General features: G+C 42.2%; 1 protein-coding gene across 1 annotated transcript in view; it reads left to right on the top strand.

Moving 5' to 3' along the window:
* Window positions 1–26,621, top strand: part of ZCCHC24 (zinc finger, CCHC domain containing 24) — a gene marked incomplete at its 5' end in the record, with an annotated part of 93,991 nt that overhangs the window by 30,677 nt on the left and 36,693 nt on the right. The window lies entirely within an intron of this gene.

Below are 26,621 nucleotides of genomic sequence, written 5' to 3'. Positions count from 1 at the left end.
GACTGGAGCACCAGGAGAGCAGCACTCTTCTCACATGGTGCGCCATGCCAGCGGGCTCTTTGATTAAGTTGACACAGTGACAAAGGGGTGGCTTAAAGTAAGACTTGCTAAATTGAGAGCTGTTGGAGAACTGTTTAGGCACCTAGAAGTACATTAGAATAGATACTTTAAATGCTACCCATGGCATTAAAGTTCCTTTTATGTTGTCACATAGACCTAAATCTCACCTAACCTGCGTATATATGGTTTGCTGCTTTCTGATGCTGAAACCTACCAACTTGGAAACTGAAGCATTTGTATGTCTTCTCCATCTAAGGGCCATGAGAAGGATTGTCAGCTCAATTCTGGCAAGTCTTTGTGTCTTTTCTGACTAGAAAGTGAGGAAATTGGAAAATAGAGACGCACGTAAAATTTCTCAGTATTTCACCCTTGTAGGTGTTTGCAGAGTTCTGTCTGCAGGTGAAGGTCTGAGCAGGATCAACAGGAAGGATACAGTTGGAGGCTTGGACAAAGTGACAGTCGCAACCCAGAACAGAACGGCCTGTTGAATTAGCTTTGCCATTTCCTCAACTGATGCTGCTGTGTTTCAGGCAGTATCTTCTGAAGTGCCTTACACAGCCTGACTTGAAAGAGCTGAAAGCATGGCAGCTACACCTTACTGTTAGGAATTTTCTTCATAGACATTTAAAGTGAAGTCTCATATATAACAATAATAACAACCACCACCATCACCACCACTTACTTGCCTAACACACATCACTTACAGCTGCCCACAGTAATGCTTTACCCCCTTGGAACTTGTGTTAGGTGTACCTACAGAAATATCATTCTACTTCTGAAATCTACAAATATTTACTTATTTATTAGCAAAACATCATCTAGACTCGATGTTGTCACCAAATTCAACTGCAGTTCCATGAAGGTTAAGTAAGGTGCCCTTAGAAGACCTGGTGATTTATTTTTTTTAATCTTACAGATCATTTTCCCAAATTTTATTTTTTACTTTATAAAAATCCTTTTTTTTCCTTATATCTTGATCTGTGCTAACACAGGAAGATAAGAAATTCAGAGCAACAACAGGTCTTGCTCTAAGTTGCCTCCTCAAACTAGGATACCCATTTTCTGAAATCCTAATCACCAGCATTTTGGAAACTCAGTGCAGCACTCTAGAGCCATCTCATCCAGCAAGACGTTCTGCTTTGCTGACATTGGGGAGCTACTGCTTTAAATGTCAGCTACCAAATTCCCAAGTCAGTCACCAATAATTTATATTTCTACCTGCAAAACCACCTTTTTCCCTCAACACCTGATTGCCAAAGCACTTTTTGTCATTTGCAAGATTTGTAGCTTGAAAGAAGAAACCAAAACCTAATGTTTTACTGACACTTGTGGAGCTTTCCCACCCTGCTGGGGAAGCCTAAATACAAGCAGATTAGGGCAGAACAGGAACAAAGAAGCCGTGCTGGCGGAACTTGTTCTAAAAACACAGCTGAGCGCTCCGAGTTTCCAACGCACCGGAGACACAGACAATAATATAAAGTGAGGATGGAAGCTCTTGCTGTGAAACCTCTTGTCCCCACACATCTCTAAGAATATACCCAGGCCAGAAGTATATTTATGCGAAGGCCAGTGCGAGGCGGCACGGCTCAGATACACCCAGGGCATGCAACTCCACAGAAAGCCTTTTGTGTTCATGAGGGGCCGGTCTTTTGCTCAGGGAGCCATGTCTTATTGTTTACCCACTGGGGTGCTGCCTGCTGCTCCTTATTAGGGCCCCTGCCTCTACAGGCATTTCTTGGTACAGTCAGCGCAGGCATTTTTTAACTATTACTTACAAGATGGCAGTGGCTTCCCCAAGGCCATATCTTTGTTTCTTTGTACAATGCTGTGATTGTGTAAATTGCCTTGCGTAAGCACACCAGCCCACTCTGGAATTCTTTTTCCCCCCCTTACGGCCTTTCATTGTTGTTCTTTTATGGTGGGATTTGTTCTTTTGCCGTCTTGTCACAAATCCATTCCTGTGGCTTTGCCACTTTTAAGGAACAGCATGGCTAAGTCTGGCCTTTCAATTTGCCAGAGGTCTGGGGAGCAGCTACTTCTGCTGAGCACGCTGTTGCCAGCAAACTGGACTGGCTCCCTTGCATTATCACACAAAACTGGGGAGCTCCCAAAACCCTGAAACCCAAAGCAGCCACTTGTAGTTCTTATAGTCCTTTCCTGCATATAGCTCAACCAATTATCTTCTAAATCTAGTGATGAGGCTTGTGACAACAGAAAGTGGGGGAGTAAGAGAGAGCATTCTCTGCTACCATGGTCAGGCAAAGCAAGTCCTTAAATCACAAATGCAGACACTGCAAGCCTCAGTATCACGTATGGATTTTTTTTTTCCCTGTTTGTATACAGAATGAACTACAAGTAAAAATCAGAGTCTGTGAAGAACCTGCAATTTCAACTTTTGATGATTAGACAGTGGCACAGTTCTCTGGAACATCTTTGTTTCCACCCCTGTCTCTCCGTTAGCTGTAACTCCACATCAAGGAGGTGTTAGTAGTGTGAGATATGTCTCTGAATCATAGATCCGAGCCCTATTTCCTCAGCACATGTACAGACTTCCCCATTTTCTTTTGCCACAAACACAAGAGGGTTGGCTGGCCACTGGGCTTTGCTGGCTCAGCACGTGTGAAAGCCCATCAGGAGGTGTCTGTATGCGGAGAGGCAGCTACAGGACACAGCCTCAGGGTTTGTTACAGGTCATGGCTGCAGAAGCCTAGAAACCATCCCGGTTGGCACTGACAGCATTGCACAGGCTGCCAGATATGCCTGCAGGAGCCCCAGATGGGCCTCAGGAATACAGTAGTACACAACCAAGGTTGGGCAGGAAAGAGTTAGCTATCAGGCTTTCTTGGAAGAAAGGAAAATTGCACTTAATTACCATGTGTCACCTAGAAGCATTAAGACTATTTATGTTTTTAACCAAAGACCTTCTACAGGGGAACATATAAATCATGATAGGTATTGTTGATTTGCCAGCAAGGATGTAATCCAGATCCCTGTATCCTAATGTGTTGGTTCATCTTAAAAAACAAGACCCATGGAGGTTACTTCTTACCATATACAAAGGTAGCCACATACTCCACTGAATGACCCATAAGGAATAATCTCAAGCCAGACTGAAGGTAATGGAAAGTCCATTGGCTTTCAGCAACCTTTGAAATGAACCTGGAGGGATGAGACCTACTCAATAGACAGCATCTTTAGATAGTTGCACTTCGTAATACAATCAGACTTTAATGGACAGTGTTTCAAGAACACAAGTATTATGTATAAATACTCTATGTACATAAAATACGTTTATTCTATTAGTCATGTGTGTGCTCGTACATTAAAAGAACCAATATCCTTAAGGCTTGAATGCTATACACGTTCAGATCTGGCATCACGCTAAAAGATGGGAGAAATGCCCTTCCTATAAATACAGTGCATCATCTTCAACACATAATAATTCAGAAAGAATTTACCTTTTAATGTTAAGTTATATAATACTATTTAACAACTATACTGGCTGGTTGGTGCTAGATGAAAATAGGGTTATGCTGCCATTGTTAAGAGGAATTAAGGAGTTTGATGTAAATGAGAAGTATTTTCTTTGAATGGCATGACCTTGACATCATCTCTGAGTCTAACACTAGTTTCTATTCAATTAGCATAAAGCAGAAATGCTGCAGATAAAGTGGAAGCTGCCTTTGCAACAGTGAATCTCCAGGTCTGCCTTGCCTGTGTGCGTTTCTGATGAGCTGAAAGAGCCACAATCCACATTTCCTAAAAAGACTTATGAAAGGCTGCAAGTCTCGGCGATCCAGAATGAACTGTTCTTTTGCCAGCGTAGTGAAGAACAACTGTACCACCTCTTTCTCTTGACATGTGTCAGCCTCATTGCTTGTGTGTAAATATCAGGGCTAAATGTTTTCAATTCAGAATTGGATCTGAAGCCTCAGCTGAGGGAGGACATGTTTTACAGGCTAAGATATTATGACTGAACCTTGGCTTACGCTTCTGAGGCTATATTTGGCACTGCCATACGTGAGGCTTGAGTACAGTCCTCAGCTAAAATGCTTTATGTTGTTTACTGCTATTAGTATTATTTATGTTCACATTGGTTTGTATCCCAACACACCCACTCACTGAATTTCAAAGCAAACTTAAAGGAGCACTGTGGTGTTAGTTACTAGCTAAAGCTGACGGGTGCCTGCCTCTAGACTTGCCTTATCTCTGCTGTTATGGTCCCTGTGCTCACATCAGTGCACATGGTCTTCATTATGGCTGGGCTTGTCTGCTGACAATAACAAGAGGGGAGTGTTGGGTTAAACACATTTAGGTTAATTTTTATTTCTCTGCATTTGTTTGAAGCTTGGCCTAGCAAATTCTGTTGTGTGAGGAATGAAACATACTTAAAAACAATAAAAATGGGAAATAACCCACTAGGAAATGATCTGATTGGTCAATTGGTCATATTGATCTAATTGGTCATACCATAACCTTAGGAAGTTTGGAAATACTCATTCTGCCTATACTTTGTCCTCAGCTGTAGCAAAAGTATTGGCCGTGCTGTTCATCTTGGACTAAGCAAGTGATGGTGGGAACAAGTTTAACTGAAGAACTAATACACACAGAGGAAGCAGGAGGTAGTCCCTGCTTTTTGCTTTTTCCTGTGAGAAAATCCTGAAATGCACATAGTTAGCATGAAGTGGTCTCAAGTGGTGTGCAGATGATCTCATAGAATCATAGAATCATAGAATCACTAGGTTGGAAAAGACCTTAGAGATCATCCAGTCCAACCGTATCTGTCCACCACTAAACCATATCTTTCAGCACCTCATCCACCCGTCTCTTAAACACATCCAGGGATGGTGACTCCACCACCTCCCTGGGCAGCCTGTTCCAGTGTGTGATAACCCTTTCGGTGAAGAACTTCTTCCTTACATCCAATCTAAACCTCCCCTGGTGCAGGGGAGGTTTAGATCTCACTGAAGAGTTTGAGTGTATGTGAAGAGACAGAAAAGATCACCACAAAGTTGCACGTTCACTGTTACATGCAGATCATGGCAAAAGGGAGAATAAAACCCTTATTAATCCTAACTTTCAATTTACTAAAGAAAAAAAGAAAAAAAAATGTATGGCTTTATCCTCCAGTAATAGTTTCCTCCATGCCTGCACAGGTTGATGCCTTGCCAGACTGACACAGCCAGTAGGCAGTGGTGCTCTGCACCATTTGGTGTATTTTATATCACTGATCAGAGGGGTTCAAAAGTCTCTGTGTTACATGGGAGGAGACAAGCAGTAAGGAATTTTCTAGAAAGGTGAGGAAGTAGACCTTTTTTTTCTTCCTGGCAAACAGGCAAAACAATTTTCATGTTTCTTGCCGGGGAAACTAAAGAGGAGTGAAGCTATAAAGCAAATCCTCATTTCCCAGGATTCACAGTTAGGATATTACACATATTTAGAAATGAGAATCAAACATGGCATGAAAAAGGCCCAAGTGCGTAAAGCCTTCAGGTATTTGCAACTCTCTTCTGTTTCTATTCATTTCTGGTTTTGAGGAGGCTGTCCTGTAAACAGACATATCTGTTCTCCACAGAATATGTCCGCAAAGAATTTCTTCTTTCTATTTATTGTGGAATCGCCTTCCTTTGGAAAGATGGTGAAGAGCAAGAAGTCATGATAAGGATGTGTGTAAACACAGACCTTAATTTCCAATAGGAGTTTCTCACTCTGGAAGACAAAGCCCAGACACCTCCCTCTAAGTCTGCTTCGGCACTAAGCTCTTTGAGGTATCACCCAGAAGTAGGAGGAGTTCAGTACACTTGTACAATAAGGAACCACAGATCCCATCCTTTAGGTTACAGTCCTGAAAATAGCTAGTGCAGGGTGGATTTTTTGTTTTCAAAAACAGATATGATGCAAACGTGAGCTATTTGGAGGCAGAGGGATGTTTTTTCTCCTCTCCATGTCCCAGTTATTTCCCTATCTGAATGAGGAAACGTGGATGTCTGAGGTCAACTTGGCACTGTGCATGGCTTTGGAGGCTCTTCTAGAAACATCCCATCCCTTTTGCTAGAGAACAGCTAAGAGGGCAGGGTGCCAGCAGGGAGTGATAAAACAGAATAATGTGTACATATGGTAAATTCTTTTCAAAACTCTGTTACAGTTCTTAAACACCAATAGGTGTCAGCCACCAGGTATGCCTCACCCCTGAGAAAAAGGAGTTTCAGTTCTTTGAAGTGGTTGAGTGTAAAATCAACCTGCATATAGGTGAGAAAAATGAATACATAAAGCTGACAGTTTTCTCTATGTCCTCAGCATAATTGCAGGCAAGAGCTACAACTTCTGTTCATACATGGATGAAGATTGTTCCGTGTCCCCTGCTCCTTTCACAAGTTTCATTCAGTAACCTTCACGCCAGCTTTTCTCCAGCATCTGCGTCAGCAAAACTAACAGACGAGAGAGAAGCTCTGAGCTGGAATAAGAGAGGCTCTGATTGTCCTGAGAACTTTTCCCAAACACAAATCTTGGGCTGGCCAGAGTACTAAGGCGGCTATGGGAAAAATACATAGAGCACGCAGAAGGCCAGGAGGGCCACACATAGTAGTGTCCTACGGTCTATCCCTGCCATGACTTGGAGAGCTGCTCACTTAGAGGGGATAATGAGGTCACTTTGAAATTGTGGTCTGAAAGCTTTTTTCCCCTCTTTCTCCTTCTGAGCCCAGACTTCCTTCCAATAACATTTCATCTTCCAAAATAAACAGTCAAAACCTCGAGGCTTAAAGGAATATGCCATACAGGAAGGTCTATAGCCCAACTGAAAAATGAAGAATGATATATATTTTTTAAACATATTAACCTGATACCAACAAAAGTTGTGATTAGGGTCACAAAGCCCAAAATGCATGTGAGGGTCCCGCTAACTGCAGCTGAACTGAGGGTCACGGCTTTCCATTTGCATCTCATCTCAGCTCCTGCCGGAGATGGGCAGCACATCTTCCCTGCAACAGGCTATTAAGTGGCACGCAGAGGAGTAAGGTGTGAACTGAGAAGCCAGGTTCAGTCCCAGGCATCTCCCAGGAAAGCAGCCCTTCCTAGCCAAGTCCTCAACCACAAAGCTTTTGCCCCAGAATGATCTCCCCAATGCACACACTTCGGTGTAAAAACAGCATTTGAAGTGAGTATCACAGAAGCTTCTGTTCTTTGAAAATCACATCTGATACCAGCCTACTGGCAAAAGACATCAAGTGCAGGCAGGGGAGAGGGGAAACACAGAGCAGAGGATGTGAACTTCCACGGAGCTCAACAGGAGAACTGTTGTTATCGTTGGCCTTGGTGTTGTGGCTTTAAATTACAAATTACTTTAAATTGTAAAAACATCGATAGCAAGCCCTGGAGAAGAATCCCCAGAATGGCAGTAAATAAAGAGCATCCTGTCCCTCATTATGTCACACTTCACGTGGGAGGTGATGTAAAATCCTGGCGTGGCAAGTGTTGCATGTCAGGGTTGATGAGTTGAAAGGATGTGCATGCACACAGACCCAAACAAAGAACTTGTAGCACACAGCAAAATTATTGCAGCAATTACCTTAGATGTTGAGTAGGACAACAACATTGCTCTTACACTTAGACTACTCCTGCATTTTTACACAGGCTCCTATTACCCTGGAAGTGGCAGGTGGCTCTGCAGGGCTCCTTGGGGCTGGCGTCACGGGGGAAAGTTAAGCTCCCAAAGTACTTCCTTGTCAGACCACTCACCACCCTGAGAACGGGACAGATTTCTCTTTCTGTTTTGTCTCGGGTATGGAGTCCTTGCCTGGGAGTCCCACCTGCTCCTGCAGCTCACATCCCCTGAAACCAGACCCCATCCAGCAGCTGCGTAAATCATCGCCAACAGCGCTGCAGCGGGATGTCGAGCAGTTGGCAGGACGTGGTGGAGCGACTCCCTTCTCCCTTGCACGCCTCCATCTTCCCCTAAAGTAAACAAGGGCAGCCTCCACTGTGAACCCGGTTGCGAAACCGCGCGGCACTGAACTTTATCTCTGCGCAGGACGGGCCTCGCAGGGGCCGTGCGGCCGAGGGCGGCTCTGGTCTCTGTTTTCCTGACGCCTTCCAGGCTGCTGCCAGCCAGGGAATTCTTTCCATAGCTTGTGCGGCTGCCCTGGGAAAGGAAGCCTGCTTGCAAACATGCAGATGAACGTGGTGGTGTGGGCAGCTTAATGCCTCCTTTTCTGGGGCAGGTCTGAAAATAAATTGCTAATGCCATTAATAACGGTTGGACTTGATCCTAAAAGTCTTTTCCAACCTAAAAGATTCTGTGATTTACATTCAGTTAGCTCCATCAACATTTATCCTATGTCAGGTAGCTTTTGTTTTCCCCCAGAAACTCTTAGCATAAAAAAACAATGCAAAAAAGCAGGCCAGTCAAGTTGCAAAGTTCAGTTGCAGATCAGAGTAGGAACTTCCCTCTGACTGGATAATGCGAACAATTTTTCGTTCAGACGTAATTCAGATAACATGTAGATGCTGATGCATTTTTTTTCAAGCTGGAAACTTCCGAAACTGGCAAAAGCTACCACATCACAAATGAGGAAACCACTCCCTGGGTGAAGAGAGGATGGCACAGCATTAAATCAGGGTGAAAGGAAACCCTCAAAAAGTCAGTATGTTCATTGAATCTGTCCACATGCATAAATGGTGGTCCAGGGATCTGAGCAGTAATGCTCTGCAGATGCCCCGCGACCCAAGTTATGTTTAAAGGAATTCTTAGTGTCTCACCCACACAAGAGATTCTGGTTTAAAGCCAGCTCCAGGAAACACACTCTGCAATGTTTCTTTCCTATAATGAGGACTCTTGGGTTCTTTTTTTCATTGTAATGCTTCTAGCAGCAAGATGAAGAGTTAGGACCCAGCTCTGCATGCTGAGAGCAGGTTTATCCCTCTCCCTCTGAAGATTGCTCTCCTACCAATATTTTGGTTGGATTCATGTATCTTTTGTGCTGTGACCTGAAGTTATGATACTGTATTAAATTTTTTTAAAACTACCTGTAAGCATGGAGCCTCCACTCAAGTTATTTATATGAGTCCTTATAAGAATAACAGCTCTCATCTTGATTAAAATTCTAACTTAAGGGTCTTATTATGAAAGGCTAAACTACTGCTTTGGTTGAAATTGAGCTTTCAAGCTGGATTTGGGCTTTATTGCTTGGGCCTTTTCATTCCCATCTGCCTAAAGATACAGATATGCCTGTGCATTCCCAGGCTTTAAGAAGTAGAAGTCACGTATGTGTATTGGGGAGAGAACCTGACAGGAAGAAAAAGGGCTCTAATTGTAATTAGAACTGAAAATGTATTAAAACAAGGAGAGAAAGAATCAGCTTCAGGAGAGTGAGTCGTTCTACTGGAGCTAAGCGGTGTTCAATGTACAGGCTCTAAATCTCACTGTAGTTTACCAAGTCTCAGGTTTCAGAGTCCTGCAAGATCAGCAGGCTAAGCGGTGGCGAGATGTACAGTTCACAGTGTGTTCGTTAGGCCCTCGGGAGAGAAATCTCAGTTTAGTTCTGTTTTTGTAATACACTTTCAGCCTTTTTCCATCACTTTGGATGTGAAAATATGTAAATTTATTAGTAAGATAAATTGAACTGGGCTTTGTTTTTGTACCAGAGGGGAGAAATGTGAGACTGCAAACAACCTGCCGTGGGTGCGCACAGACACGTAAAATGTCCAAGTGAAATCTGAGGTGACTCACCATTTTAGTGTATTTTGTAGGCCATGTTCCAAAATGCCAGCTGTTAAATCTGTGTAACCTTCCTGAATCTGCAGTCAAGCCAGTTGCTGCTCACTACTTGAAATGACTGTATGCCAGGGTTACTCTACCAATACACAGCTTTGCTCAGTCTCTTATTTCTTCTTTTAGCAGGGATGGGGAGGCATTAGATACCCCAGGCCCTTCCACTTCCCTAAAATCCAAGAACTTGTGCTTCTGTCTGCGCCCTCCTACCAATTCCAGAGAGAACTGTTTCATCCTACACACATCATCTAGAGAGAGAAGAAAAAAGGAAAAGAGATTTTCTTTCTTTCTTCCTTTCTTTCCGCAGCATGAGAAAAACCACTAACTGGGATGGATAACTTTTTAGGTCTCCCTTGTGCAAAGATACCTAAGCAAAGCATCCTTAGCAGCTGCAGACTTATGTCAGTGGCGTGGCTGGCATCTTTGGCTAAAATATATCTTCACAAAAGTATTTTTTATGCCTCCATTATATATCTATTTTCAGTTAGATATACTCCAAATGAGTATAGGTATGTTTGATATATTTCAGCAGAGTAGCACTCTCCTGCAGTTGAGCTGAAAACACAAGCTGGTGCCAGAGGTTATAGCAAATTCTAGCAAGTGGACAGAAAGTTTCCTCCCTAATTCTGTTTTCCCCAGGGAGTTGTGGTTTCCATGTAAACACTTCTATGAGCAGGTCCTTTGAGACATGCCTGGAAGAATATATATTCTGCCTAACACGTATCCACCATATCTTAGCAGCTAAGAAAAACAATTCTGCGGTCTCACTACACTTCACCACTATCACCTCAGCCTGGCTGAGCTAAAAACTAGAATAAAGAACAAAGTAGCGTAGGTATGTTGAGAGAAAGCCATGGCTAGTCACTTTACTGTTGTTTCTGGGTTTTGTCCCGTCTTTTATGCTTGATTTCTAGCTTGAGGAAATAGTGTTTGAAACCCATGAAATATGGTAAATAAGGATAGGGATAACATAACCCGTTATTCATTCACTTGTCTTGGAGTGTAGAACAGCAAGCAACACCAGCCTAGGACATCCAGAGAATTCAGTCTAAAATTTAGATCATTTCAAAACCTACAGAGGAATTTTCCTTCTCTGGTTTTGTGTAGGATGTGATACACATTGTCTTTCTATAGTAAGATGCCCTTTGATGTCCATGCAGGTTCCAGAAGCCAAGAGCAATATAGTTAGGCCCTTGGAGGACAAGAGGAAAAAAATGTAAATGTAAGTTATTCTTGGAAATACTGCGGATCCCCAGCTTCAGACCAGAGAATCTTTGAACCTGCCGGAGCAAACTGCTCAGTGTCTAAGCCCAGCCCAGCTCTGGATTAGCAGTTATGAGAAAGACAGAAACCAAACCACAGACCTGGATGCTCATAAGCTACTGGGTATTCAGTATTTCTGGATTCAATTTTTTTTATCCTGATGTCACTCCTAATTATTTATACAAGACATCTCTGAATCTTCTGGTTTGGGTTTTTCCTCACGTGTGCTCACTTAGAGTGTTGGGATGCTGTTGAACATTTGCAGTGCTTACTAAGCAAAGTCCTGAGTAGTGAGTCTGGATCAGAGCACCCGGAGGTTTCTTCCACAAATTCCAAGCACAGGCTCAAGAAAAAAAGGCTGTTCTGGGATTTACAATTACAGGATGTTTATCTTGAAGGTGTGTACCTCCAGTAATCAGGTTCTGAATTCATCTTGCACATAATCATAGACATTCTTCCCTCCGAGTGAAATAATAATTCTTTAGCCCAGTGGAACAAAGGGGGAGGCAAACAGAGCAGAAGAGTATGTGAGTATGTGTGGAAGAGCTTGCAGTCTGGTCACTTAATGATTCAAGGGCTGCAAACCAGCAACTGAAGCTTAGCATGACAGGATGAGAATAGAAGGGCTTTACATCCAAGGGGTAAAATTCCAAATGAGTTGGGGTGGGTTTGTTTTTTGTTTTGGTTTGGTTTTTTCCCCATTTCAAACAAAGCATTTCTCTGGGAAAGTCTGCTTCCCTAGTGGAAACCCAAGCCTTAAAGTAGCTAAAATAGCCTTTTCTCTCTCCTGTTGGTCTCTACTTTGTGGTTGCTCGGAAAGAAGGGGGTTTGAGCAGGAAGTCATGTTGGTTAATGGCACAGGGCAGAGCTTCCAGAGGAAAATTCACCTACAGCCATTTTTAAGTTTGGTAATGAGGTGGTTTCTGGCCCTTGCTACTTTTTCCCTAGAGAACAAGACTGAAAACCAGATCCTGATCCAAATCCTGTAGCTCTTAGTTTTCAGACAACTGAGCCCTCCTTACTCCCCATAAAGCCTCCAAGAGATGCTGGGTCTCAGAATGATGCTACATGCAATAAACTTCCCATAAAATTTTGAAGAAACCTTAGGGAACTGGTCACTTGAGTCCCTCTGTTTCCCACAACTGATGTCTTGCTTTCAGCCTGCAATCCTTTTGGTTTATAGGCACCCACATCTGTGTCTTATTCTTTGTCTTGAAGCAATACGTCTTTGTTTTCTTGTATTGCCCTAATATATATTAGTAAGCAAAACGGTGTGTTTTTGCAGTTGCTGCTGATTTTATAGCTGAACCTTGTAGTTCTGGAGAGTATCACAACAATCTGCAAAGCTTTAAAAAGTAGGGTAGATTGGGATGTTAACACCAATTGGCCCCTTATCTATAATCGAGGTCTTTTCTCTAGATGCGTATCAGTAAAGACCCAGCTAACCAGCCATAAACTTCTACTTTTAAGCAGTGCACGTATCCTGCTGTGTAACAACCCTTTTGATACTAAAGATATTTCCTGTCATGTTTTCTCCACTGCCAAGCATTGATTGTTGACATAAGTGTTTCATTTAATAAATACTACCAGTGTGTATGAGTGTGAGGGGATGATTCAGCAGTGTCAGGGGCCACGTGGCAGCAGTCCTAACAGGAAGACAAAAGTGATTGCTGCATAGCAAATAAATCAGGCCCCAAATATAGATGGTTTAGAGAAATACCAGTTTTGCACTAAATTGTCCTGCCTCAGGGTTGCATTAATAATGACAGCATAAGCATATGAAGCAATTTATCAGGACAGACGTTTGCATGCCTGTTAAAAGGAAACACGCAATGCCTGAAATTAGAAACTGAGCCCAGAGCCAGGACACCTGAACTCTCCTCCCACCCCTGCTCCTGCTCTGCGCATTTTTTCCACCCGTCCATGCCTCAGTTTCTCTTGTGTAAAACGGGGATCATGACATTGACCTCGGTAAAGCATCCTCTGGATCTGTGTAAGCCCAGTATAATAAGATTAATCAAAAAAACTTTTCCATGCACTGTCCTATCAGCCATACCTTTTTAAAGCCTTTCCTTATAATCAAAATTACTGAAACCTACCAGTGTGTCACCTACAGCTGACTTTCCTTGGCAACCAGCTAAACACACTAGGCACGTGACCAAAACCTCATAACCAGACTTGGGGAACTCACTGTGATTCCTTTTTTTTTGTTTTGTTTTGGATGTAGAAAGTTGATAACAGCCTTCCACAGTTAAATTCATAAAATCTGCTCATCCTTGAGCTGCTGTGCCAAAAAGGATCAGCCTTTTGTAGCAAAAATGCTGCATGTGTAAATACCAAATGCTACAAACAGAAGTGTGCGCTACTGTTCCTTTCTTTGGTACCTGAGGATTTTAATTCAGCTGTTAGGCTGCCACAGAGTTTTATCTAACAGAGTTTCTGTGAGGTGTAAAAAAATAATGGAGAGACCACAGTTTTATAGATGCCCACAGATGGAGATAAATGATGAGACAGACATTCATTCAGGAGGACCACATGCTCAAAAAATAATTGCGCTTGTGTCCTTGTGGTTATTCATGAATGGAAAAGCATTCAGTTAAGAGGAGTGAATGTTCACAGACTTCCCTAAAGAAATCCAAATGTTTAAAAATTGGTTTGTCAGCAACAGATTAATTTGTGATAAGAGTGTTTTTCAAACTCATTAAAGGTAAATTGGCCACATTACTACTGGATGAATGCCAGGGAATCTTAATTTGAGGTTGCTTGAAGAATTAAATGGTATTTTAATTATTAAGCATTTGTGTAAATGTAGTGTAAATCATAAATCCTCTCTGTTCCATGACATGCTCCATGTCAAGGCCAGGCTGGATGAGGCTTTGAGCAACCTGGTCTAGTGGAAGGGGTCCCTGCCCATGGCAGGGGGGGTGGGACTAGATGACCTTTAAGGTCCCTCCCAACCCAAACCTTTCTATGATTCTATTCTATGATTCTATGATTTTTCTAACAGACTTGGGTTGTAGTTACTATTAGTTTCCATAATGTGTGCTGTACTGTTAAGTACTGTGAAAAGTGCCCTTTCTGTTACCGGATGCAGACAGGACTGACCCCAGTGCAGACCCCAATCCTCTGAACAGTAAAATCTGTCTGGACCGGGAGTACAGCATGAGCAAATAGCAGAGCCAAGTTAGACCTGCAGGATTACTGTGTGCTCTTGCTGGATGAAAATTCTGTTTTTCAATTGACTCTGAAATAAATATTTAGCTATAGGCCTTTGAGAGTCCTGGTTTGTTTGGGCTTATGTTCTACACCAAAGCATCACAGTATTTGGTAATTCACATCCCTTGGGGTGGCTCACTACTTAGAGCATTACACAAAGAACGCATTTTCAGGCTAGATTTCCAGTAAATAACTCCACATTTCCAGGAGATGGACTAAAATAGCAGCATGCCTGCAGCTCAAAGCCACTTTAGTTAAGTTCAGATCTCTCTCCATTATTCTGATTACGTTGTTTTCTGTCCCTCCCCTAACACTAACTTCTTTGTCAGTGTTCTCTTCCTACAAGCATCTTGGTTTTCACCAAGTTCTCCACAACCCTGTCTTTGCTTGCAACTGTACTCTCACAGGATCCTGTGCTCTGTGTTGCTTGATTCATGCTTCCAACCCTTTCCACAGGGTCATCATCTCCCACCATCAGATTACCAACCGCTGTGTAAGTTCTGCCAAAAACTTGGAGATGCACAGCACCTTTTCTTGGACTGTCAGACAGGAACAGCCTCAAAAGAGAGATCACTCTTAGCAAAGAACAATGACTGAACAGTTACTTCAAGAAGTTTTAAAAATTCCTCTAGTGGATGTAAAAACCTAAACCAATGTGACAAAGATAGACTTGGAGTTGTAGTTGCCACATGTCCTGCAGAATAATGGTTTTTATTAATTGCAGAAGAGCTTTTACCATGCCTAACTCATTGTTCTCACTCTCCATAAATCCCCGATTCTGGTTCTGAATCCAATTTGGCTCTTAGTCTCAGTGAGTGCCGAAGATTGTAACTATGCATTTCATAATGTATATTTCCTTTAAACCTTTTCAGTGTGTTATTGTCTAATTCAGTTTAACATCCTCCTCTGCAAGAGAGCTAGGAGAACTTCCAACATACCCACTCTGCACTCTCTCACGTACCCATTCACTGACTGTGTCACAGCAGTCCCAGTGATTATTTGGCCTTTGTAATGATCTTACGAATTTCTGTACTTCGTTGCTACCTGTCTACAGGTTGCTTCAAGTTATTGCCACCCACTGCTCTCCCCTCATCCACAAATCCAGTTATTTTATCACAGAAGGCAACTGGGTGTGATTTACTGTCAGTAAATCCGTGCTGATTGTCCGGGTGACCTCCTCCGTGTACCCAGAAATGGCTTCCAAGAGGAAGTGCCCCGTGGTTTTGCCAGGGTCCGAAGGGAGGCTGACCAGCCTTTATTTTCCAAGATCATCCTTTTGACCTCATCACAGCCCAGATCAAAAGAGAGAGAAGAGTCTCTACACGCCTAACCTACAATGAGCAGAATAACGAATGCAGATTTTAGCCCTCTTAGGAGGAATGGGCCAGAAATACATTGCCAGATTAGAGGGAAATCTGTGCTGGACAACTCAAATAGTCATAAATCTGAAGAAATATAGTTACATTAGTTTAATTTGTAGACTAATTGAGCTCTTTGGAGGTGGCCTTATTTTAAGTTTTGCATGCAGATACTGTGCTTAGTTCAGCCATTCCTAAAATGCATCAGTCTCCTCCTTTTTCTGAGCTAGCTTCCTCCAGGACAGGGCGAGTTATCAATGTGTTATAAGGGAGAAATGTAAGAAAAAAAACCCTGAATGCTGAAGAACTGTTATTTTGGATCTTGTTTTCATGGTGTTTTCTGTAGTCCCTCACTTGCCACTTGATTTTCTTCCCTCTCCTCATTATTTTCCTTTCATCCCTGAGTGTTTCTTCTCCCCTCTCTTCCACTGGCCTCCACTGTCAGGAGGTATCACTGAGCAGAAGAGAAGCCTCTCTCTCACATCTGTATAGTTTTACTACTATTCGCTTTTCCAGGGCAGTACTTTCACTTACCCCGTATTTCACTCTGCAGAGACAGCTTGGCCAGAACGTAGCACATTTTCCAGTCACAGATGTCTCTATCGGATTCATGCCTGGTTCTTGGAGACTTGGTAGAAGGGATTTTTTTTTTTGTTGTACTTCAACTAATACACTAACTAATCCCAAGCTAATATTAAGCCAATTCCTTTACCTCTTTGCTTCATCCTGGAACACCAGGTCTTTCTGACCACATCTGTTGGCCTCGATGCTTACATGAGGAAAGGCTGATGGTTAATTCCAAATAAACAATTACTAGATATTCCATTAAAGGAATATGACTGAATTTTTAATATATTCACTTTCAAATATCAAGACGTGTCTAAAACTCCGGTCTTACAGTAGATGACAAAACACATTTGCAAGGTAACAAATTTACAGTCAGATCCTTGTATCTATGAAGATTTTCCCTAAACTGCAGGGGAATTTCCAACTGTACTATAGGTCATCCTGCATGAATCCAGTTGCAAGACTAAAACCCAGGATGATTATTATTTTCCCACAAAAACTCTGGCTTTAATTTCTGAAAGACAGAGTGCAGTTCCACTGTAGAATCTGAGTACTTTTTAACAAAAACAGGTATGTTTTCAGAAATTGGAACACTGCAGATGTATTGCCAAGAAAAGGAAAAAAAAACCCTATGAAGACAAGATATTAATAAGGTGATATTTAAAACCCTGTTTTCTCTGCTCAGAAGTGGTCGCTGAACGGGTCCCTGGCAGTGATGGAGTACTCTCATGCGGAAGTACCAGCAGCAGGTCACAGCAGAGCAGCTCAGTGTACAAGCAGCCAGCAAGTACATTTGTAGACCTATACTTTCGAAATTTTAAAATTTTAAATACAGTGGAGAGAAACAGCCACTTAGTCTGATCATATCAACTTCCTTGATCTTTTATTTGTATTACTTTCTTTCACTTTCCTTCTTTCCACCATTGCTATACAATGGAAGAAGGTGCAGGGGGAGGAGGGAGGTAAAGAAGGAGCAACCAATGGATTCCATGGGTAGTCCAATTCAGGCACATTCAGAGTTCTTCTGGACAATCTTGCCTATGAGGTTTTATCTCTAGTCAAGATCCAGAGAGCAGTGTTCCACAGTAAAAGGGGAAGTGTCACTTTGAAGCTGGCTTTCTGTGCCTGCTGCTATCTTTTCACAGCTTAAGAGCTAAGATGAAGTGAAAAGTACATCGGTCAGTTTGTGTGCAGGCACTGGGCGCAGAGGAACGCTTCCACGGAGAGGCAGCGGCTGCATCAGCGACAACCCACGGTTGGCATCAGGGTGCTGTACAGGCACAAGATGGAATGCCTGCCAGTTCTCAAGCTGACGGGGAGCAAAGCCCTAGGTATAGAGCCTCTGACTTCCACAGCTGCCGGGAAAGTCTGTGTAACATCAGTAACATTATAGGCCTCCTGGCTCATTCCAGCCAGTATCACAGCCCTGATTTTAACCGCATCTGAAGTGAAGTCAGCAGAAAAACATCTTTGTCCTGAGTGATGGCCAACTGTTTACTTCCAGTTTTATGTAACTCTATATGCGCATCACAGGAAGAAAAAGGCGGCACCCACCCTCCCCCATCAGTCATTTTTGATGGTGTTTCTGCTTGACGTGAGCAGGCATTATAAAGCACTAGAGCAAAAACTGTCATAGTCCCAGTGAAGCAGTCCTGGAACCTAGGAACTAGTAATTTTCACATTTGTTTGCCCTAGCATTCATTTCACTTTAATGGATAACCTAACAGGGAATTTTTAAAATGTATTTTCATTTTATAAAAGGCAGGATTATCCATTCCTAGCACAGTTTGTCTCAGAAACATTTACGGACCCCGTGGCATCTTGCAATTTTGGCAGCGGTGCTATCGTCTTATATGGGAATATAGATGCATGTTTGTCTTGAGAGCTCCCAAATCCCCGCATTCTCCATAGGGAAGAATGGGACAGGAAATTTCTGGGTTACTGGGCTCTTCGGCGCAGCTGTCTCTTTTGCTTTCACACGTATTTCTACAGCAAGATGAGAGCCATCTGAAGCAATGGAAACAGTGTCTCATTCAGCAATGGTTCTTTTCTCTTTTGTCTGCTCTAAAATAGTCTGAGTGTTAGGAAGGGTAACAAGCACTCAACTTTCCCCCACATACACAACTCACCCAGAGGAATGAAACTGGGTTGAGATAAGAATATATTTTTTTTCCTTTTTAAGAAAAAAACAGTTTAAGTTTGGATTCTTTTAAATTAAGTTTATTATGAGTCATAAGACCTCAATCCAGCAAAATTTACCTGATTTTAATATAATTTTTCATGTGCTTTCAAAGTTAAATATGTGTTTAAGAGTTTGCTTGGGTGATTAGGCTTGTGACAGTAGATAACACACAAGCACCTTGATCTCAGCTCTCATGCCTACAGCTTTAGGTATCAAATGCCAAAGACACAGCCTTGACATTCCCAAATATCATGCTATATCCCCCAGTTCCTAATCTTTACATTCAAAGAGAGCTTTCCTGGTTCACTAACAGAACTTAATCCATTTTTCCTCTTACTTGTCTTCTTACACTTTCTGGTTATTCTTTTCAACCCACATTGCTATAATAAGAGTTTAAAATTACTAACTTTTCCATACTGCATTCCTCTTAAGCCAAAAGTAACTGGTAATCTATGGGGAAATGTGAGGAATAAGAAAGGCAACAATATGTCCTAATTGCCATAGTGGAATTAAACCCTCTTCCCATCAGGTCCTTTTCTAGCTCTGGAAAAGGTTTTCCCTTAATGCAGGTTCTCCTTCAGCCATATTTTGTACTTTATATCCAAAAAATACAGGTAGGCAGAGGCCTACCATGAGAAGCAGAAAATGTGTCTACTCAGTATTTCGCATAAATAGTTTCTCTGTAGAAGTTTTGGCTTTTGTTTTGTGATAGCCTGAGAAACAATAGTGGCTTGCTAGAAAAGATAAAGAATACATTAAAATGAAAGAGAGAATGAGGCAACTAAAGCACTAAAGATTTAAATCCACTTTTGTAGAGACGCTACAAGGCCTGAACCCCTCCCTCACACTGGTACCACCCAAGCAGCTGTGGTGCAGCTCCGTGTGATGGAGAAGCTGCATCCTCTCACTCCGGGCAGCAGCCACTGTCTTAAAATGGACAGGGTCCTAGATTTCCCAGTGATTGTCGCTCCTCTGTGAAGTGACCTGTTTTATACCTGTTTAAGATAGCCTGGGAGAGGATGCTCAGTGACTTCCAAAAAAATCATGCTTTTTGGAGGGGGTGACAACACGGTGCCTAAGAGGGGAAGCACTGCCATGCAGGCTTAGTCCAGCGTGCACAGGAGAACTGGGAATTCAAAGTGATTATTTTTACATTGATTCAAGGACAGCACAATAACAACAAATGCAAAACATAAATGGTAGTCCTAAGTTGTGCGTCAGCTAGGAGGCTTTCACTAGAAGTTTTAAAACTCTAATCTCTGAGCTCCTTATATTCAGTTCTCCTCAAACCGGATAACACTTGCCAGTGAGAAAATGTTACTGCACCTCTATTTAAGTTCATCCCTACAGGAGCTGCATCTTACTCCCACTGCTTTCTACAGCCCAACTTCTGCTGCCATTGATGAAGCCCGATCTGAAACCACACGGGTCATTTGGTGCTCTGCTGTCTGGTTTCCCTGTGGATCAGTAGAGCCTGGTTTGCCTATACTGTAATCTGTTCACGCGTTCTGACAAGAAAACACACAGCTGAAAAGGCATGTAACATAAACCACTATTTTAGGCCTGAACCTCAAAAAAACCCCCCACAACCCAAACAAACCCCAACCCTTAAACAGTCACAGCAAAAATAGCCGACCTCTCTATTTTGGAGAGGAACAAGATAGTATCTAAATGTAGCATATTTTAGAGCAATGTAACCAGCTTGAAACTGCTCACATTTTAACTGATGACATTTTGACCACAGCGTACAATCCCCAGACATGCAATTTACTGAGTATAAAGAAGACAAAAGAAGAGGAGAGAAAACTCCTTGGAGTCTGCTACATCTGATAGACACAAGTGCTGCAGAAATCTGCTGATAATCCCCTTTTTGGTTTGTGTTTGCAGCTAAATCTACTTCACTTCCTACGATACTGAACATTATGCAGTCCTTTGAGGTCCACCACTAGCCATAAATCCCAGGCAGGAAACAGTTTTCAAGCCTAGGAGGAAAGACAGCATTTCATTTTCTAAAGCCAGCCCAGAGTAACCGGGTCAAACAAAGTTTGGAATTGAAGCTCTTGAAATCCGGGATATAATTGTGTATGTTTTTCTGTTTGTTTTGTTACCGGTTAACCGGATGCAACAAATAAAACCATTTTCCTTTCTTATTTTCTCTCTCTGACTGTCTCTTTGGGAGCTTCTCTTTGGGAGCCAACCTCTCCATAAGCCAGTGCTTGAGGTCATAGCTCCCTAACTTTAAGACATCTGCTAGGTCAGATGTACTTGAAGAGAATCAGCTGCTTGCAGCAAGAGCATTATGAGCACACTAGAGTCACAGACAAACGTTGGAGATACCTCTCTTTTTTTGTCTACCTAACAAGTACATGTAACCAATATATCCCATTTAAAATCTTTTGTCTCGATCAGAGCTCTGTGTCCAATGCCAATGCAGAGCATTAGATTAAGAGTTCAGACTCTGAAGTGTTTGAACTGGAAGAAATAAATTACAAAACAAAATACTACTTTCACTTTTGGCAATAGGTACTGAACTTGATCTGTACTGTATTCCTTCTAATTTTCTGAAAAATCAAAGAGTAAAGAGACCAAAAAAAAAAAATCAGTGTGTGGAACATCTGTAAAACAGATTGATAAGCTGTACTTGGGGTAACAAAACTCCCTCTTGCTGTCTGAAACTGAACATCCAAATCCAGCGATTCTCCAAAGCACTAGCTGCTTGGTGTACCTTCTTATATTCATTATTTAAAACATTTCATCTGTTCCAGTAGCACATGTAAGAAAAAACCAAATAAATACCCAGGATTCATGCTTATCTCTCCAATAACAAAAATGTGTATCGAGATGAAGAGGAAAAATATACGTAAGAAATTATTTCTTCTTTTTAAGCCACCGAAGGCTTGTCCTAGAGGTCCTTCAAGCCACCTTTTACGTACCATAAGTGAAATGTTATTCTAAAATAGAGCAGTTAGTTTTTACAGTAAGGAAAAAATCTGCCTGGAAAAAAATACACCAGGCTTGATTCAAAACTTGCACACTGGAGTGCCAGGTTGGCAGCAGTTGAAAGTGCAATGGAATTGAAAGGTTTCCATCTTGCTGCTAAGCTTTAACGCAGAGAGTTAGATATTCATACTGCTTTGGCAAAGACCTGCAGCCCCAAGTGTACTAAATTCTGACAAGCATTTGAAACTTTCAGGTGCTTGAAAAGTAGAAGGTACAAGGGAATTGGTAACATACCCCTCAGGGAGTACCTAAAAGCCAGCAAAGATTGCTGTGCCTGTATTTAGGAGATTGCAGTAAATACCCTTCCATACAGTTCATCCCTGTAATAGATACAAGAGGGAAATCCTAGAAGCTAGATTCACAGCCACTATAAAGCCTTCAAGCCTCATTTACCCCTTTATATCTGTTTAGACTAGCTAAGGATCAGTCCTCACCATCTTCACCAAATCTTGTGTCATGAAAAGAAATAGGAAAAATCATTTATTAAATACCCTTTTAATCTCTGTCCACTTTACCTTCAGTCATCCTGTACACTTTATTCTTTCCAAGTGTACTAAGAACTAATTTCAATTATGCACCTAATTGTTCTGAGTCTGCCAAGACAAATAACATTAAGGAGGCAAGGTACACTCAGACTGATGCAGTTGCTCTGAAGGACTGTAACTCTGTCACTATAGTTCTGCAGTTGACAACGTTTTAGAAGTAAGAATAAGGGAAAACACAGACACATTTAGCATGTTAATTTAAGCAAGAGTTATGTTTTCTATTTCATTTTCCCCATTAACAAGATCAAAAATTGCTAGAGATCTAAGTTTTCACTTGGCAGCCCCCAGGGAAAGCTCTTCTGCTTGTCTGCAGAGTCCGTTCAATCTCTGTGGCAGTATCACAGTGGTGGTACTTCCCCACAGCACAGCCCAGGCTCAGGGGAGCGAGTGCGAGCTGCCCAGCCTTGCCTGCAGTCCTCTCTGCCCTTGGAGGATCAGTGCATGGGAAGAGAGCAAGCTCTGGTAGTGACTTTTGGCTGCAGCAGTTTGTCTTTCAGGAACTGGACTAAAAAGCATGTCTTGTTAAGTCCCCAACACAAGCTGTGAGTTTAGACCAAGACAGAGAAAACGGAGCCTTTGATAAAAACATTCTTGCTAATCCGCTTGATACCATTTGAGTCTCCAAAAAGCGCAAGTCTGAAAACAAAAATATCTTTTCAATGCTGACTGTAAGTCATTTTGATTCTGTCTGCATCTTACAAGTTAGAAGGCAAAGCATGCGGAACATCAGGATTTGACAGTCGCGTTGTTCGTTATCTCCACCCAAAATAAGAAACACGGAGCATTTCGTTATTTATGATTTTTTTCACTGGAAGTGAATTATGACCTAACACTGCCACTTGGTTAGCACATTCATGACACTGCTACTCATTTGTTCTTTTGTCAGCTGTACTGTGCTCTAGAGGTACTCTCAGATTGTCTTTCTGAGAAGCAAGGTCAGAATGAAGTTTGGAGAAAGATACCATCTCTGGCTCAGGGCATCCCTGAACTACAAAGCAGCGGCAGCTGGGAGACCATACTAGGTTAAATGCTGTTTCATGTTTAGCTTGGTTCTGACCTCTCCTCTGACATCCACTGCTGGCTCTGCCAGGGACTGGACTAGCACCTTTGTCTGGCCCAGTCCAGCAATTCTGACCTGTACATACCTGTACAAAATGAAGCTATTTAATGAGAGAAATAACTGCCTGTAGTTACAATAAAAATAGGTCCAACTCCAGAGAAGGCGATACGTTTACCATAGCTACTATTAGATCTACATTAACAAAAAATTAAGGTATTAAGCATGCTGTATAGTAAAACAAATCTGTGACATGGAACCGCCTGGCTGATTGCTGGTAACAGGCACCATTCAAGACGTGATTCAAATACTATGTAATAACGACCTTAGAAATTCTTTACAGTCTGTGGAGAGGGAAATAGGCTTCCAGCTCATTTATTACATATTACTTGGGAAAAAGGAAAGAGGTTAATTAGAAAATCACAGGGAAATTTTTCTTTTCAAATACCATTTAGATTTTATTGTTTTTAAAAAAAGGGAAAAATGAATGTTGAGACGGTACTTCATCACATCGGGGGCAATAAAAAGGCTGCATTGTTTTACTATTCAGCATGGTCTGAACTGGTTCTCGAGTTGGAAAGTAGCACAGTGACAAAATAAGACAGTTAATGTTTTTAGTTAATGTCAGATAGGTAACCTTATTCATCACGTGCCTCTCAGTTCGTGTCTGAATGGATTTACCAAGCGTGTGCATTGACATGTGTGTCAGTGTGGTCCTTTAACGTCTCACACACGGAACGACTTCGCACATAGAGGTCAACGTACAAACATACCCCGTTCTCGGTTTCTGAGGTGTCGGCTCACACTGAAAATCCTGGTTACAGCATCTGCTGAGAAGTCACTGTGTCTTAAATCCCCATTGATTTCAGTGCTGTCAGGAGTCAGCTCCTCCGTGTTAACGTTAACACGTACAGTAAGAAAAAGAAAGTGCATTTAACATTAAAAATCTGTGAAATGTACACAGGAAACAAAGCAGTGGTTCTCTCTGATGCATTATCATCAGCCCTGGATGCAAGGACTAGCACATCACAAAGGGAAGTGATGCAAGGGTCCTTCCGGTCTGTCCAGGAGACAGGAAGGAGAAAAAGGAAAGGTGATTGTGCCCTTTTGTCATACCTTAGGCCCAGAAGACCGGGTTTCAGCACCTTTGGGTTTTCTAAGAGGTTCTTTGGAAGAGACTGAATAAGCAGAGGATGGTAGTATCAGGAGGTGTGAAATCTGGCAAGCAGTTTGCCTAAGGTTTTGAGTAGAGTGGAGTTTGAAGAACGATATGAGTGGATTTTTACACTTAATAGTAAATCTAGAAACAAGCTTGTAGATTGTTTCAGAACTTTATTTCTTTTGAATGGCAGGTTTTGCTGAAGTTTTGTTTTAGCAAATTAAATTCTCTACAAGAGCTGCTTTAGAGGAGGGCTTTTTTTCCTGCAAAACACCCATTCCCATGCAGTTACCACCCTGCTCAGGAGACGTGAAAACTTCTGCAAAGACATGACCGTAGCAGATACCCTTCATTAAAACAAAAGAAAAGGCACAACCTCATATTTTTAACGTGTGAACAGGACAGCTATCTCATCTACCACCTTTTGAAGGCAACCGCAGGAACTCTTTTCATGAGTCTCCAGAGTCTGCCTAACCCCAAGTACATACATACACGTAGGTGCAATGTAGAAACTTGCTCTGACTCAAGAGTATTGACAGCCAGACTTGACTACAGTACAGGTTTCCAGACACTGTAGTCCGGCTCTCAGACTTCATCCTTCTGGAAGTTGAAAATTAATTACCAAGAGAGTTTGGGGGTGTGTGTGTGTGTGTGTGTATGTGTTATTTTATTTTTTCCATATCTTACATTCCCTTAGTCTTCTCTGCTTTCTGGCTTTGATGGTGAAAGTGCCTACTGCTCTCCCGTTCGTGCTCCCCTTCCCTGATTTCCATGGTTCAGATGTCTGGAAATGCTTTATAGATTTCTGCAAACTTATTCCAGACGTGCCAAAGCAAACTTGAACTCAGAGCCTTCTGAGGCTTTCCCATCACTGCTGACACTCTCTTGGTGATCTGCCTGCTATGAAGTTTTTGCTGGGGTTTTCTGACCATTTTTGCACATCCACTGAGTTACAGCTAAATGAGCTATGGATGCCAAGGGAAAAAAAACCCACCCGGCATTGTTTTCTCTTGGTTGGTTGCATTACAGAGCTGTTTAAATATAAAAAGGCAGATAAACAGAAAGGGGGGGAAAGGGCCCAAAGAGAGAGAAGCAGGGTGCATGTGTGTATTAAGAGAGCTGGGGAACTGTAAATGAAGGTTATCTTAGTGAAAAGAAGTACTGCCTCTTTAAAAATAAAATTTAAAAAAAAATACCCTCGGTGTTTTCTTTAGTCTTTTTCATTCTTTGGCAGCATCCCAAAGATTTCACTGTCCTTGTCTCCAGCATCTGGAAACCATCAGGGTAAACAATAGAGTGCTAGGAACTGGAACCCCTGCCTCAGCTCCCGTGGGACCTCGCTCTGGAGAACATGAGAACACAAACCATTGGACACCATGTGGTCAATTACTTCAAACTAACAAATCTGTGTGCCTTCCTATTTTCTGTTTTCCTTGGCACCACATGACCCTTTCACAATGGAACCCAGCTGTTGAAAAAGCCAGACGTTTTCTTTTTTAACCTCTTCCTTACTTCTGTGCTTGCTTTCCACAGCAAGCTTAGGGCTGGCATGTGCCCTTGGTAAAAAGTGTCCCGCTTATTAAACTCCTGGCTGGCTGTAGTGTTTGCCTGTATTAGTCAGCAGAGAGGCTCGAGAGTATTAACTTAACAGGATCATACCACAGCGAGGGCTCCACAGGTGGTCCTGTGTTTTCCGAGTTTCCTGACATTGCGCGCCAGCACTTAAAGCAGATACGCCAGGACGTTTTTATAGCCTGCCTGTTTTGTGCAACCAATAATTGCATGTGCAGTTGTGACCTACTTTTTAAAATTTGTTCCTAGTGCAGGTGCTCTACTGGCAATTGCAAAGGGCTAAAGGCAGCTCAAAACTAAAGACTGTTGAGGGGGGCTGCCCCTTTCACTGCTGTTAAATAAACCTTTCTCTGGATTAACCATGCTAGCACCAGGCTTGAAGCTGGTGGTCACAGTGGGGGCCGATGGGTCCTTGTTCATTCCGGGCTTCTGTTTCAAAAGACAATCTTTGCACTGTGTGAAACTGTCCAGTGTTACTGACCACACACGAGCCAAGACTTCTTCTGTGCCACCTTTAGATGCATCATTTTATTCTGTGAGGTTTGCCTTGATTAACTTCGTCCAAAGAGTGGGGATGCTGAACGGAATGGAATTGTGCAAGAGATTTAGGGCTTCATCTTTAAGTCACCTCTAAAATTGCTGAATATTTCTAGCACATGCTGAAGAAAAGCAACTGACATTTAATCTATAAATAATCATAGATCCTCCCAGATTCAGAGTTTCTGGGAGAAGGATGGGTACACGTGTATTGCTAAAGCTAGGAGACAGGAATAAAACAGGGACATGCCATGCATTTGGATCCTTGCAGCTAGCAGTGCACCCAGAGATGTGATGTTACATGTGTTTCAGCACTCAACCTCGTCATCTTTGATC

Source organism: Eurypyga helias, unplaced genomic scaffold (genome assembly GCF_000690775.1).
Source record: "Eurypyga helias isolate BGI_N326 unplaced genomic scaffold, ASM69077v1 scaffold15951, whole genome shotgun sequence".
NCBI classification, from domain to species: domain Eukaryota; kingdom Metazoa; phylum Chordata; class Aves; order Eurypygiformes; family Eurypygidae; genus Eurypyga; species Eurypyga helias.
The sequence above is the reverse complement of the archived record's forward strand: the minus strand, read 5'-3'. Positions and strand labels throughout refer to the sequence as shown.